This window comes from Cupressus sempervirens, chromosome 6, assembly GCF_028749045.1.
Source record: "Cupressus sempervirens isolate cs-2001-9-10 chromosome 6, ASM2874904v1, whole genome shotgun sequence".
In the NCBI taxonomy this organism is placed as follows: domain Eukaryota; kingdom Viridiplantae; phylum Streptophyta; class Pinopsida; order Cupressales; family Cupressaceae; genus Cupressus; species Cupressus sempervirens.
The window spans coordinates 51,753,986-51,770,547 of NC_143123.1; the positions used below are offsets into that span (position 1 = coordinate 51,753,986).

Below are 16,562 nucleotides of genomic sequence, written 5' to 3' on the forward strand. Positions count from 1 at the left end.
CAGTTGGTAAGCTAGGAAGAATGTTTGCTAATTCTGAAGGGTATGGTTACCAAACTGACATGCCAAGAAGCTAGGATGCTGGGGTTGATGTTAGGATGGGTTGGGAGATGCAAAATGAAGGTTATGATGTATTAAGTGAAGATGATGAAGATTAGGTGTTGTAGAATGCAGATCTGGGCAAGCTAGTCCAAAGGGAGCTAACCAGGTACCTAAGGACACTGTTGAAGCCCCAAAATGTTATGTGGAACCCAAAACTAGATCTCAGGACCACCAAGTGTGCCCAGATAGTGTTGACTATGTCAATGACATAGTTCGGGCCCAGTTGGGCACAGTTGGTAGTTTTTGGGCGCAGTTGGTAAACTAGGCTAAAATTGAGGCAATTCTGGGAGCTATGGTTTCAGGATTGATGTCACAGAGAGGTAAATAATATGGAATAGTGTTAGGGCTAGTATGGATGCTCAAAATGATGGTTAGGACACCCAAAATGATGCATAAAGTGGTTAATATGATGAATAGGTATGCAAGGATGCAAGGTGATAAGTATAAAGTGTTGATTTTGATATTGGAATGCAAAAACTAAGGAAGGTAAACTGAACCTAAATGGATGCAATATGAAAAGTAATAGAAACTAAATGAGGACTAAAAGGTGAAATATGAAGTCTATATGATGCAAGAATGAAGCCTAGACTAGGGTGAATGCAAGTGAAGTCTATGCAAGTGTGAGATCTACGTTTTGCCAAGCACATTTAAGAGCACAAGTCGCCATGTTTTCCAAGGTTTGAGTGTGTTGAACCAAATTTTTCAAAGTTTGATAAAGGTTGAAATGTTTTGGCAATGTGTGGTGTTTTGACAAGTTCAAATGATATCCAAGGTGTAAATTCAAAAGTTTGGCTTTTATCTTGATTATGTTTTACACACACGCAAGAGACATTAAGACAAGAATAGTTGTTGTAAAAAGTTAACAAACACACCACAACCTAGGCTTTTAGGACTGTATCCATTGAATTCCTACTTGAACCGAAGTTCAGTCATGCTTATCCAGAGCGGACAACCTAAGATCTTGGCACCACAGGCTCCCCCTTACAGCGCACTCACTTCTCGAGGCTACCAAGATTCGCTTCCCAAGGGGCATGGCTTCCCAAGGGACTGTTGCCTCTACTAAGGACCATGAGAATGTAGTATGTCTTCACAGGCATGGATGACCCCTTGAGCCAGTGGATAGAAAGGATTTTGGCCACTAAAACATGGTTTTTAGTAAGGGCATTATGTTCGGCAAGTTAATGATAAACTTTCGCAGAAGGTCTCCCAGCCCTGAGAACCGGGGTTTGATGCACCACAAGTGTACTGGAGGAGAGCTATCATGCAGCAATACCGCTGACATAGCTTTCACCGTAAATCAAATTTTATATAGCAGTTGGAAAGTTGACCTGGCTTTGGCCCATTACCACTCTGAGGTCATCCCTTGGCATACCCAATATTGAGTATCTTGGTCCAAGGCAGGCCTCCTATAGAAGTTACACAGATTTCTCTTACACCCAAGATCCACAAATGGCAAGGGGAGAGGATACGTCCAATGCAACGCCTAGGGATTTAACACTATAGACACGCTGGACAGAAAAGAAAAAGGTTCTTTTTAAGCACCAAACGAAATGTTATCTAATCTAGAAAATCCACACACATAGTTTTGAAAGACACAAAGTCTTCGACAACGTCCTACAAAACACACACATCAGTAGTTTTTTATGATCACATCTTCATCCAATGATCGCCTAATTTATGTCCTAGAGAGTGATAGGAACTTGAAATGCAGATTTTGATTGGTGCATGTGCTTACTATGAACCCAGGTGTGCTCTAATAGTGCAGATTGCTCCCCAGAAGGCCAAAATGGCTCTAAACATCCCCAAGTGTGCCAAGACAATGGAGACTATGTCAATGATGCAGTTGGGGCCCAGTTGGGCGCAGTTGGTAGTTTTAGAGCACAGTTGGGAAGTCAGGTGCAGAGTGTGGGGAAATGGTGCCTAAACAAGACCTAGAAACTGAAATTTTGAAGACTACACTCCCAAGTGTGCCCAAATAGTGTAGACTATGTCAATGACGTAGTTGGGGCCCAGATGGGTGCAATTGGTAAGTTAGAAATAGAAGAAAGAGGCTTTGGTGGCTTCTGGGCTCCTAAAACTACTCCTAGGGGTCCCAAGTGCGCCCTGACAGAGCAGAGTGTGCCCTAGGACAGCAAGCTAACAATATGAATGAAACAAGAGCATATAAGCATTTTACTAGACCCCTTAATTAATCTAGGTGTGAAAAGGAAGAGCAATTTTTCATTATACCCTTCCAAGTGAGCTCCTTCTTTGCACCTACAAGCACAAAACAAGAAAACCCAAGTTAGATATGCATGTTCACGTCGGGTTCACCAAATGTAGGACCAAAAAAATAGGTTAAAATGCATAACATACTATGAGAAAATCACAAACTCAATCAACATATATTAGCACCCACTAGCCTACCATGAAAGCCAAACTAATCAAAAGAAAGCAAACATAATCAAAGACTCCCTTTTCCGTTTGTAGCTCCCATGTCCTTCTTTCTTCTCTAAATGACTATAGCTCCAATTTGCCTATAGTGCACACAAGATTGAAGCAAAAGCCTATGATAGGGATAAAGCCATGAGAATACTTGAAGTGTGATTTTAGTGTGAGAGCGAGAATGCAAAATGCAAATTAGTAGAGACTCAAAATTCAAAGATTTAAGGACTCAAGACTTGAGCATTCTAATGAAAGGACTCCAGGACCAAAAATGAGAGAAAGAGTGTCCAATTTATAATCAACACTCAAGGTGAGAGCATTGGATTTTTCACCCATAGATATGTGATGTGTCAAGAGATTCCTTTGAGAATCCATGACGCATATGACAAAATATGCCAAATGTAAGATTCTATGACACATGAGAGTCAAACTTGGCTAAATGTGGAAGAGAATCTATGATGCGTCATAAGATACCTCAACCCACTTAAAGCCAAGAATCTATGACGAATAAGCCAAATAGGGACATGCGTAAGAGATAAGAATATTTAATTATGACAAATCTTATCCAAGTGTCAAAGGAGAATCCATGAGGTGTCAAATCCAAGTGTCATGATGATGCAATATTTTATGGAATATTTGAATTAAAAATCCTCTTATTCCACAAAATAAGAATTAGTAGAAAATGGAATTAATGATGAAAAATGGAACTTAGGAAATTAAGAATTTCCATGGTTTGAATATAATGAATCAATTAATTAATAAAATTAATTAATTGAGGATGATAATTAGGAAGAATAATTAGTGAGAATAATAGAATTAAATTATGGGTTATTTAATCCTATAGAGAAAATTAGTAGATAATTGGCCAAATTGATTGAATGAATGTGACTGTATCCTTTGATGAAAATGTGACGATGATGGATATCGAATTAAGATGATGAAAAGATAGACCAAAGCCATGGTCAAATTGATTGATTGAAGTTGATAACATGCCAAGGACACATGACATGAATTGGTTGATATGTAACATTTAACTGACATTGTAAATGCTACAGAATTGAAATTGATTGATAAGGTTTGATCATAATAACATTGACAGACATTGTCAATGTTATTAAAATGGTTGATGATGCCATGATTTGACATTGAAAGCCTCAACAATGTCAAAGATTGAATGACATGAATTATAGTTTGACCTAGCACTGAGAGCCACGACAGTACTAAGGTCAGATTGATAAGTTGATAGGTTTCCAAGACACTAAAAGCCACAACAATGCCTAGGAGTGGATAAATGATGATTGATTTGGGATGTTTTAAATGTTTCGGGTTGATTAGGACTGATTTCGAGTGATTTTGAGTTGATTTGGGGTGATTTTGAGTTGATTTGAAATGATTTCGAGTCGACATGACATTGATGTGAAAGAGGATACAAATGACAAAATATGGTCAATCTGGCCAAAAGATCAGAGTTAGTAGAATGAGAAAATGGGACAAATTAGTATGAAGAAGTGAGGAAACTGTAGATGCGAACCATTTTTTAGCGTCTACAACTACTTTTAAATTAGTCTTTTTCATCCTCTAGAAAAATATAAAACCAATCTCTTATTCCATAATTATTGAGCCTAATGATAAGGTTTCAATTCTAAATCTAATCATTATCAACAAATAAGTAATCCTTTCATATGATCTCATTACAATTGTCCTGCAAATACACACAAATGTGTATTGTAAGCTGGGCTTCACAATGTTTTCCAATAATGCTACTACGTGAAAGCCACTTTCCTTGAATATATCTACAAAGAATATTGTAAAATATGGAAAACAAAACAAGGATTAATAGAAATTGCAAGAATTACTATCATAAATAATTTAGTCACTACTAGTATCATCTGAGCCACTTTTTCAAAAGGCAAATTGATGAGATTCTATATTGTATACTGTATACATTATTAATAAGACTAAAATTTAGGGCAATGGATAACTGCCACACAACTTATTGAAAAGTACCTTATTCTTTTATCAGGTTGTTATCTTTCCCATCACACAAAATGCACTTCCTTTATCACAATAGAAAAATAGGATCAAGTTCAATCACTAACAATACTGTGGTTTAACCTTTACCAAATGCTTTTTTTTCCATCTTGTAAAACAACACCACCGAGCCTCCACACATTGTTATCCAGATGAGCATTAAAATTTAGGTTTTTTTTTTAGTCAATCAAGAATCTCCACATGATCAAGCTGAGAGAAATACTTTGTTGCTAAGTGCGAAGTGGTCATAGAGTGCTATTTCAAAATGTTCGCATGAAACCTTTTATGTTAAAATAGAACTTTTGTACAAATGGATCAATCAACAACCAAGAAAGATAAAAAATGATCAACTATTAGTACATGTGTGATCCACTATTAGTAAATGTGTTATGGGCTATTAGTACATATGCTATCATTTTTTTCTAACCTTTTAAAAGTGATAATTGCAAGGATCTATAGGAATATTAGTATTGGTCATTGAACTCCTATGGCTAATGGGCCTCTTCCCCTATAGTACAAATTTGGAGGGTGGAAAAATGGTGATGTTAGTATTCCCTTCTATTTGGGAGTGTCTCTCCACAGAGTGTATTCTTAGCATTGTAGACAGGTCATGTGCTCAGAAGAACATCTATGAGAACAACAATTTTGTCTAGGTGGTTGATGTCTAGTTTGGCTTTGGCATGACCACCCTTAAACAACACACACTAAGGAAGAAATTAAGTTCAAAAAAAAAAGTCAACTTTGACTATTTAATACTTTTTGCTTAGGAATCAAGCCTTACAGTGTGATGTTTATGTTGTCCCCTTTGACACTACTAGAACTTTTGACGATGCCAAGAGAGACCTCGTTGACTTCTCTGCCCATGTCACACACTACAATGGATGTGTGTACATCTTTATTAATTTCAAACACTACAAATACAGTTGTATTGATTACCCATAACAATGAAATGACTATGAGAATATTGTGCTTTTGCAGCAATGTGTTACACTAAAGAGATCGATGGTGCAACGAAGGATTACTGTGATTGAACCAACATTGAGGATCCATGTTGTAGGCAAAAATTACTTCGCACGAGGACCACGATGGCTCCACTAGTCAAATAGCTGCAAAAAAAACCCACATTGTTGTTGAGTTTCAAGAAACTTTAAAACAAAACAATCTAAATCTATTGTGATATTGTGTATAATGTGATTTTACTCTGTAATAACTTGGCCAAAGATATAGGAAGATCCATTGATTGCCAATCAAGAGCATAAAGAAGATCCAAAATTTGAAGCAGATCATATAATTCTAAAACTTGCTTCAAATTAATTACTTACAATTCTCTATCTATTGTTATGCTTCATTATAGCCAATGTAGTTGTTCTCAATCAATTAATGATGTCAAATCAGATACACGGAAGTCTACAAGTTGCAAACATTTATGATTTGATAACCTCCTCCATTTTTAGGGCATTTTCGATTTACCCTTAAAGCTAAATGAGGTAGCCAGGTGGGAACGACTTAAACATCACACACTAAGCTTAATTTCTAGACCAAAAATGTTAAATAATTAAAGTTGACTTTTCTTTCACAAGCTTAATTCTTCCCTTAGTGTGTGATGTTTAAGGGTTCCCAGCTAGGTGTAGGTGTACGATTTACTAGATGGTCTGAGTGTTCACTACTCTCCAAGTTTTACTCATCCATTTCAAGTAAGTCAATGTTCGACATTGGCTCAAAGGCACCCCCTAATTCCATGCATAGTGTAGGAAGCATTTTAGAATGGAAGATCTACTATACATAATAATATAATGAATAATTTATAGAAAAAACTAAGTAGGTGAAATATTTATAGACAAATACTTTGTTGGTGTGCAATAGGTATGCCAAAGATGTTTTTCTGATAAAAAAAAACTAATATATTATTATTTTAATATAGGTCAACATATTATAACTATTATTTCACCATTTTAAGGTTCCAATATGTGTTTCATATAAAGATAAACTATTTGTATTATATCGTGTTAAAGTTTTCTAGATAACAAGATAACTATATTAAAATATTTCTTTTCTAACTATCTTCCTATATTACATTTTAAGTGTGATGTTGCATTATGATTACTATGAAGTTAACGAGGGCAATGAATGCTATTGTATCAGTCAGTGAGGAGTTTTGTGCAAGCGCTAATTACAAAGATCACATAAATGAGTAATCTCCTAAATAACCATATCATTTACCTAAACTATTATTCTTACAGATGTTTTAGTTACCATCCTCTCTTTCATCATCTTCTTCATCTTAACTATGCCATCCATCCTACTAGCGACACTATACACATCTCACAATAGTTCATACCATTTAGGATTTCTAGGTTCTAGTTTTAAATGCTTTTCTACCACACACTTTTCTAGTTCAGTGCTACAATGAATTGTGCAAGCCCCAAGTAAAATTCCCCACACAAAAGCAAGATCTTCTATTGTATCTTTCTGATTAAGTCACATGCTTTGTCCAACTAGCAATCACACCTTGGTGTGCAATAGGTATGTCAAAGATATTTTGACGATAAAAACTAAATTTGATCTATTTATGTATATATTTTTTTAGTGTATGATAGCTTGAAGTAAACTATACATCCACTTAAAAGGATCCAAATGTTTCTTAAACCAAACCTCTACACATAGAAGATAATTAAGATCCTAACTCCATTAGAAATAGGTTCATTTCTCTCTCTCTCTCTCTCCCCCTCCCACTTTTTGTATTTCAACTTCCTTCTCTTTTTATTTCTATCTCTCCCTCTCCCTTCCTTTATGCACATACATACATCACTTACATATATGGCCCATTCCTCTCTCCCTCTCTCAACCTACCCCCTCTTCCCTCTTACCTCTATGTATCTCCCCGTCCCTCTTGTGTGTGTGCGTGTGCACACTCTCTCCCTCTCTCCCTCTCTCTCTCTCTCCCCCTACCCACTCTATGTATCTATCCCTCACTCTTTCTATCAATAAATAATGAATTTATCAAGTTAATTAGCAATTCAACAAAAATTGCAATTCAATTTTTACATGAAATATTATACAAGGGAAAACATACTAATTTATATTCGCACTCATTAAGACATTTAAAGATAACTTTAACAAGAAGAATGAAAAATGATGATTGATTAAAAAACAAATCTTTGAAAATGAGGAACTTTGGCCACATAGATTTGACACTTAATTTGTGAAAAATAAGATTGTGTGTATAAGTGCCTACCAAATTTTCAACATTATCCATTCATTCAAATCACAATTTAGCACATCTAATCTTCAAACCACTTTGGATGTTTTAAAATGTCGGCATCATCATTCATGCATGCACAAATAGACCATACATCATTTCTTATTGAAACAAGTTCCAACCCAGATCCTCTCTCCCTCTTTCTCTTTACTTTTATTGAGTCAGAGTGAAGAAATTTTAATTTCAATATCTATTAATTTTTTTTAATTTCATAAATAATTATACTTGAGTTTTACTAAATAGTAACTTTCAACATTTCTATTTTTATTTCTTGGATTAGTTTATTTTCGTTATCTCTTGTATTTCTTGATCTAGATTGAACCTTAATTGATCTTTATTATACTTATTGTATATTATTAATAAATTCTTAATTGAAGTTAAACTTATATTGTGTAGCATTTAGTAAAAGTAGTTTTAGTATAGTAAAATTTATACCCTTTTTTTTATGGAGGGTCTAGACCTGTGAGGCAACCTAAGGAGGTATGAAGCCTGCAAGCTACCAATTAGCGAAGGGCACCACATAGATGATTTAGGGACTTGATACATGCCTACTTATGCCTAAAACCTCTTCATCTCAAAGCCAAGGACTCAGGGGCATCCACGCTATCAAAATCACTCGAGGTATAATCTTGACCTCATCCCTTATGATGTCAGAGCCTTCCACTCAACAAGACTTGATCCCTAGTGGGCTCTTTGTGAGCCATTCAACTTCACCAGTAGACCAAGGGCTCATTGACACACAATTTATAGTTATGAATTAATATTTTATTTTTGAGTCATTTAAACATTTATAGCGAATGCAAATCAATTCACTTTTCTTTATTAAATTAAGTTTAAAATTTTATATTATTTAATGAATCATCAACAATCTTAAAACAAGTTTAAAACTAAAATCTAGATTTGAGTAGAATCTTTCTATATTTTGTTTCCATTCAATCTTAATAGAAAAATGAAACTAAAACTCTATATTACATTAAATGTATAATTGTTCGTCAATTTGAGTAAATTTGTATCACTTGAATGAAAATAGGCAAGAGCCTACAACACAATGATAAATTGTGAGTTGCTAATGTGGGAGGTCTTAGATTGGAATCAACTCTATAACTTTAACACATAATAATAATAAATCTCAATACATAATAATAACAAGTGGCACTTGTGCCATAGTTCTTACCCTTGGTGGTAGTTTGGGCATGAGGAGATTGTATCAAGTTTTTGTATTTGTTGGCAATATTGTATAGTGCCAATTTTTTTTAAAACTCAAAGTGTAATTGAAAAGTAAAGAAATTTATTTTAAAATGTAACTGAAAAGTAAAGAAATTCATTTTCAAGCATTTTTATGGAATCAAGAGTATCAATCCTAACAATTTTCAAGTTCCTTTCAATGATGGATAATTATTTGTGGATCTTGATGCAATTGAAAAAAAATGATCAATGAAGTTACACAATGTCTTAGGGAAAATGCACCAAGTTGTGGTGCCAAAAAGATGACACAACTAAAATTTCAAAATTTCTAAAAGCGTGTGTGGGCTTTTTAAAAACTCTATAAATGGGCTGCAAACCTATGACCCATTCTATTTTCCCTTATTTGTTTGTGCTAGTTTCTTCTTTCCCCTCAATAGCGCGCACACGATTTGTTGAAGTTGAAGAATTTTCTCTCTCCTCCTCAAAATGGCTCCTCTTCATTGAAAATCAAGATCAAGATCATCAGTCTTGTATTTTTTTAGTTTTGCTTCAAATTTGTTTATTTATTTAAAATGCAATTGGTCTCTTATCAGGAAATGTGAATAATCAACCACCAAATACCCAACCTAATCAAAAAAATCAAAATGAAAACCCTCCAAAAGAAGAGCAAGAAATTGTGCAAGAAAAATGGTTGTTAGGTGTGATAAGCTGTAGAGTGTAGAAGGATTTGAAGAGGGCAAGTGGCAAGGATTGAAAAGTTTGATAATTGAAGTTTGTGACAATGGATATTCATGAGTAATATGAAAACATACCATTTTTGTCAATACTATTTTTTTATTAATGTTAGGTATATTTTATCATTTCTCATTCCAAGTAGTTGGCTGATAGTTGTACCTAACCTCACATCTAATATATGCTCTCAATTTTCTCTCATGTATATAAGTATAGATTTTGTAGATTATTTATCATCACATGATAAGTATAGATTTTGTAGATTATTTATCATCACGCTATAATGAAATATTTATATCTCTTGTAGAAGTGTTTGCAATGGTGAATCTGACTTAGAAGATTGTGAAACCCAGTACTACACCTAATGTAAATTTGTTTTTGAGGATTTATTGTGAAACAAATTTTACAAATAATGACAAATGATAAAAATAAAATATAATGATTAAAATTTTGGGTGATTACAGATCTGAACCTACACCCATCACCTCACCCAGTAAGCCTAATACTTTTACTAATCACTCACTAATCATTATTAAAAGGTGATTCCTAACCCTCTTAGCACTAAGTGGTTGCTCACACCACCATACCAAAAAGGGGGCACATTCTCATTACCTCAAATGGAAGTCATTTCTCTTACACTTGTGTCCCCTTTCATGTTTCAAATCTTGAGCCTCCACTTTCTTATACCCTTATCCTCAATTGTCATAGACAAGTTACCATCCCAAGTTACTCACACATATGTGAACATTTTTCCTTTTACATGTTATTATCCTCACCCATGTGTCTCCTATATGGATGACATAAAGGTGCCACCTCATCCAAGCCCCTCAACTTGCTCCAAAAACCTATAAATAGAGCCCTTGCCAAGAGGAAATGATCTCTCTTAGAATCACATTATTATTATCTTAGTTTTCTAGAGCAATTTTAGTACTATCATAGAAATTCTTGTCTTCAATTTGGTATATATGAATCATATCTAGTTCTTAATTGCATATCATTCATAGCTTTAATATTGATTCTATATCAATTTTCAATGTTTGAAGTTTGAGACTAGTTCTTGATACTAGCTCTTGAATGCTTCCTCCATCCATTGGTTTACATTTGTAGCTTGTACCCATTATCAAGCAAAAGCCATTTGGAGATTTGTTTTCTTGTGTTTAGAGAGAGCATGTCCATATCTATAAAATAGAGCAAATCAAACACACCTTTATAAATACACTTATTTTAGTTTAATCTGATGTTATTAAGAAAATCTTGTGTTTAGAGAGAACTGTCCATATCTATAAAATAGAGCAAATCAAACACACCTTTACAAATGCACTTATTTTAGTTTTAATCTGATGTTATAAAGAAAATCTGGTGTTTTCAATTTCTTGTTTATCCTTTGATATTATTATGTGCTAACCTGTTAATGTTTGCATATTTAAGCCTGACTGCACAAATTGAAACCCAGTACTACACCTAATGTAAATTTATTTTTGAGGATTTATTGTCAAACAAATTTTACAAATAATGACAAATGATAAAAATAAAATATAATGATTAAAATTTTGGGTGATTATAGATCTGAACCTACACCCATCACCTCACCCATTGAGCCTAATACTTTTACTAATCACTCACTAATCATTATTAAAAGGTGATTCCTAACCCTTTTAGCACTAAGTGGTTGCTCACACAACCATACCAAAAAGGGGGCACATTCTAATTACCTCAAACACACCTTTACAAATACACTTACTTTAGTTTAATGTAATGTTACGAAGAAAATCTTGTGTTTAGAGAGAGTGTGCCTATATCTATAAAATAGAGAAAATCAAACATACCTTTACAAATGCACTTATTTTAGTTAATGTTATGAAGAAAATCTTTTGTTTTCAATTTCTTGTTATCCTTTGATATTTATTATGCGCAAACTTCCTAATGTTTACATATTTAAGCCTAACTACACAAATTGAAACTTTCCCTCACCGACTTGGGTGAAATATTTTTCATATGAACATCATTAAAAAAAAGTAAACAAGACCTTTTAAACATAGTTCCTTCAATATATTTAGAATAATTCTTCGATGACCTTATACAAAGCAAATTCAATCCATGGCTTTTACACAATACCGATGTATGAAATTCACCAAAGAAAGACGATCATAGTACTAACAAAATATTTCACAACATATATGAGAAGAGAAATCATACTTTATATCTTCATACTCCTTTCTCGAACAGTTTAAACATCACACATTAAGACTTGATTCCTATGCTAATAATGTGAAAAAGTTGGAACTGACTTAGTTTTTCAAGCTTAATTTCTTCCCAATTTATCTAGGCCCAAGTCAGCCAACAGATCAAAATAGCTACAAATGCAGTAGGAACAGCCCATTTCTTCTTCACAATGATTCGATAGAGGAAATCAAGATCTGGCATCATATCCAAGGCGACCAAAGTTAGAGCTACCAATGCAAGAGCTGCATAGACCATTTGGCTTGCACTTTGTGATGGAGCTGCAGATATCATTTGCGTTGCATTTTGTGGTTCTCCTTTGTTAAAGAAAACCATGTCTGGTACCGGCGTGCCATTGTGGTGGTGAACTGGCTCCGTGTTCGCCATGGCTGCTAAAAATTTAAGTGTTCAATTCAAATCCTGTAAAAAAATTCATCACAGTTTATGACCTATTAGAAAGTCAGAAAGGCGTAATGTATGATATTTATCTTCATAAAACATGATTTTTGACCGATCCCCACCAAAGGGCCTACTACAGAATCTCTAGGAGAGTACAGCAGGACAGAAATCAACACAGAGTATCACAAAATTTCAAAAATCAGGTAATCAAACGAAAATAATCGAGCTGCAACATTTAAGGACTAAAGCCAAGAAAATCTAGAAAACTTAAAAAATCTTAAATCTACAGGATGCTCTATGCTGCCGTCTTATAAGAATCAATACTTAATATAAAACGAACTAGAAAACATCCAATAAAAAACAGATTGCTCTGCCCCAAAACAGGGGAGTTCATTAAATTAAATAAATTTATTGTGTGTCAATTGAATTGTGTGTCTGCATTTTCTGTGTTTCTTGCCTTTGCTTGAGATTCTACAGCCTGACAAATCATTGAAAGAAAGATCCAATTTTCTTGGAGATTTTTTTTAATTCAGAGAGTGAATCTGATTTCCTAAGTGTTGGGAATGTGGCCAAATCCAATCTAACTAACGCAAATTAGCACGTACCACCCCGTTCTCTTTCAAAAATGTTGATTAAATACTTTTGAAAGAGTGAGGGAAAGAGGGAGGAACGGTAATATTGTGACTGTTCATGCCCAAGGCGAGGTAGGTATGGGAAATCTGATCACGGCAATAGCCAAGAAAAACATATTAAACTAAAACTGAATTTGAAGCTAATTGCAGCAACATAGAGAATCACTGAATTTATCGCTGTGAATTTCCAGAATACAAAACCCAATCTTCTCTTTGAGAAATTTACAAATCACAAACTCCGAGCTGAAGAAAGAAAAAATAAACAAATTAAATTTGTGATTCCTAGAATACATGTCCCAGAGTCCTCTGTAAGTAACTCCGAGCTCAAGAAAGGAAAAATGTCTATCAAACCAAAATCTAAACTCATAGCAAAATTTCGTAAAAATGGAAGGGAGAGGAGAAATGTAGGAAAACTCACCCAACCTAGAAATGAAAGGTAGGAAAACTCTTCCAACCTAGAAATGAAATGCAGGAAATGCAGAAGACAGAGTTGAGGTGCATATATATAAGGTCGTCGTTTGGCATTTTTCTACTTTACTCTGATCTTCAAATTCTCCACGGCATACGTCCGGATATTTTACCCGGCATTCTTCAAATTATTACAAGTCGTTTTCCCCTCGAATTCAAACATGTTTTTGACTAAGACCACCTTTTATTATAATTATTATTAAACTGGTTTCGGTGGACAAGGCAAAGCTTGATTGAATTAATGCTTGGTGTCATTTTCTTAAATTATTCATTTAGTCCATCTCCTGGGCTCCAATTGGATGCACATATCTTTCAAGGACATTGGCATATGTACAATCACATCCATTTCTATCTTCCGTCCCATGTCTTTGTCAAGGGATCAGATCCAAATAAGAATGCCCCAATAAAGTAGGTGGGAGGTGGGAACCTCAAGTTGTCTCTGTTCGAGCAAGATATAGTCGGTTGCAAAGCAGTCAACTCGTGAGCTTGTAAGCGCTAGATTCATCTCATCGCCCACCTAACTGTCAAATGTTCAACATCTAAATGTATGAGTATACAGTCAAATAATAATTTGCGACCCCATTCTTACTAAATGTGATAAATACATTTATATTTATTCCACAATCTTAGACATTCATTCTTCAAGCCAGGCAAAAAAATGTTAGGAAAGGTAAAAACTGGATTAGTAAGTCTTATCTCTGGACATTAATCTCTTCACGTGCAATATTTACGTGGAGCCTAATATTTACGTGCAATCCCGTTCGGTGATTACTATCTTATGTAGTCTAGACCTTCAATGATGTTCATGCCTTGGCTATTTTCTTTGACCATTGGGTATCCTCAAAACTATTCAGTGTCTCCTATGTGTGCTGAAGAGGCATGTATTGATTTGTTTAAACTATATACTATACGTCTCATGTTTCATGAGTAGTGATTCAACATGAATCCATTTCTCATGAGAATAAATGGAACACTTAGCACTCATTGGATCTAGGTGATGCTCATAGGGGTGAAGCATCGGGACTTCTCGAGAGGTCACCCATTCCAGTACTACTCCAGTCTGACTGCGCTTAACTACGGAGTTTCCTCTATGGTTAAACCCAAAGCTTGCAATCCCATTTGCAAAACCTTCACCAAGTGATGTGCCTTATGAACTAGTGCGCTCAGGCTAGAGTAGTACTGGGATGGGTGACCTCTCGGGAAGTCTCGGTGCTTCACCCCTGTGAGCATCACCTAGATCCAATGAGTGCTAAGTGTTCCATTTATTCTCATGAGAGATGGATTCATGTTGAATCACTACTCATGAAAACATGGGTCAATGAGTTTGACTCAAAATCACATAGTTTAATCTTGATAGCAATATAACAATTTGACTTGCTGTGGAAATTATCTCCTACTTATCGCAATATAACAATTTGACTTGCTGTGAAAATTATCTCCTACTTATCTATATACTATAGGTTCAGTCTCCCTCAGGGCCGGGCTTAACCGGCACACTCAAAGCTGACAACTTGGGTGCCCGGGGCCACATCTTCGAATAAAACTCCGTAACACATCCAGCTTTCACACATCCGCTTTCCATTACCGTGAACTGTACCTCCGTCTGTGCTGTGAAATTTCACACTTCAAGAGTCTTTCTAAGAAGACAAACGAACGTGTTTCTATTCTGTCCTCTCGAATTGACTTGAGAAGGTAGAATTGTATCACTGCACGCCTCCGATGGCCGATGAAAGTGCTTTTTGAGTTTTGTTTTTAGCAGGGAGATGAAAAGATGTCGCAATGTTTCATTATTCAACGACAGCCCATCTTCAATGGCATCCACTCATTCGCTTCCTTCGAGTTTACATTCTTATGTGCTATATATACTAATTCATATATTTATCCTAAAATTATTGAGTCAAATATTTTTAAGTAAGATTGTCAACGTATATGGAGATTTAATATTTTAGTATGGTCATCTCAAAAGTTATAAAGCTAGTTAATTGTGTAGGGATTTAGTATAGTGGTAGTAAAATATTAAAGACTCGGTGTTAGGATACAACGTGAACTAGTCCATTAATGATAGACTTGTAAACATGAAGTTCAATTAGTAGAAGAAATGATTTAGGTAAATATTAAATTAAGTGTTAGTGTTAGAGTAAGAGAGTAGGGATGGTCTGAAATTTAGATGGTATAATTAGTCGATTAGTGAGCGGATTGCTATTATTTGGTTATGGTGTATTATCTTATACGTGTAAATGTTGTTGAAGAATCATATATATTTATTGTTTGTATTATCTTATGCTAACTATACTTGTTAATTCGAGAAATGTATATATATACATATCTTTCAATGGAAGTAAGTTATGTTCATTGGAGAAATATGTATAAACAACTTATACAACATTCCACTCAATGATGCTTAACTAATGCACTTAATATATGAAGCATATTGAAATTATTTTAGGGCATTTGATGTATCTTTGGTCCTTATTCTATGTTACTTTTATAGGCCCAAAGGAAAATTGTTGATGGGGACACGACCCAAGCACAGAATGGACACAACAGAAAAAAGGGAAATTGTATTAACTGTGAAAATAAGCTAGTACATTTAGTACAGAGAAAATAGACTTCAAAACATGCCCTAAGGGCTTACAATAGCATAAATCTGGAGATAATTTCTCCTTTTAGTATCTCCTCTCAAACTCCACTCCGAACTGCCTTTTACAATGCCATAAATGTCCTTAAATAGACCCTGGAGGGTTAAGGACTATGAATACATTCTAGAAAGTGCTAGTAGGCATCCACCGACCAAACAGAAGGCTCCAGAAGTTGCGTTAGAAGTCGACGCAAATTTAGAAGAATATAGAAACGGTAACCGAACTTTCGGGAGGCATAGCTTTTGAACCGTAGCTCCGATTGACGAACCGTTTACATTTTTGAAAAGCTCTCGAAGTGCTTTATAGCCCTATGGACAAGCTTTGCTCGTCCCTCATTTTTCAGCCCTTCTCAAGGTCATTTAATGCCCCTAACCTGACTTTGAAGCATTCTTAGGAGGTCTCCAAAATCTGAAAAACTACGATAACTTTCAAACCGTGGGGCCTTTTGACCTGATTTTTTTTTTTTGAATGCTC

The 16,562-nt window shown here is 34.9% G+C and overlaps 1 pseudogene; it reads right to left on the bottom strand.

Annotated features, from left to right (window-relative positions):
- Positions 1-14,911: 14,911 nt before the first annotated feature.
- LOC149551086 (GDSL esterase/lipase At1g06990-like) overlaps positions 14,912-16,562 on the bottom strand; it is a 41,954-nt pseudogene continuing 40,303 nt past the window's right edge.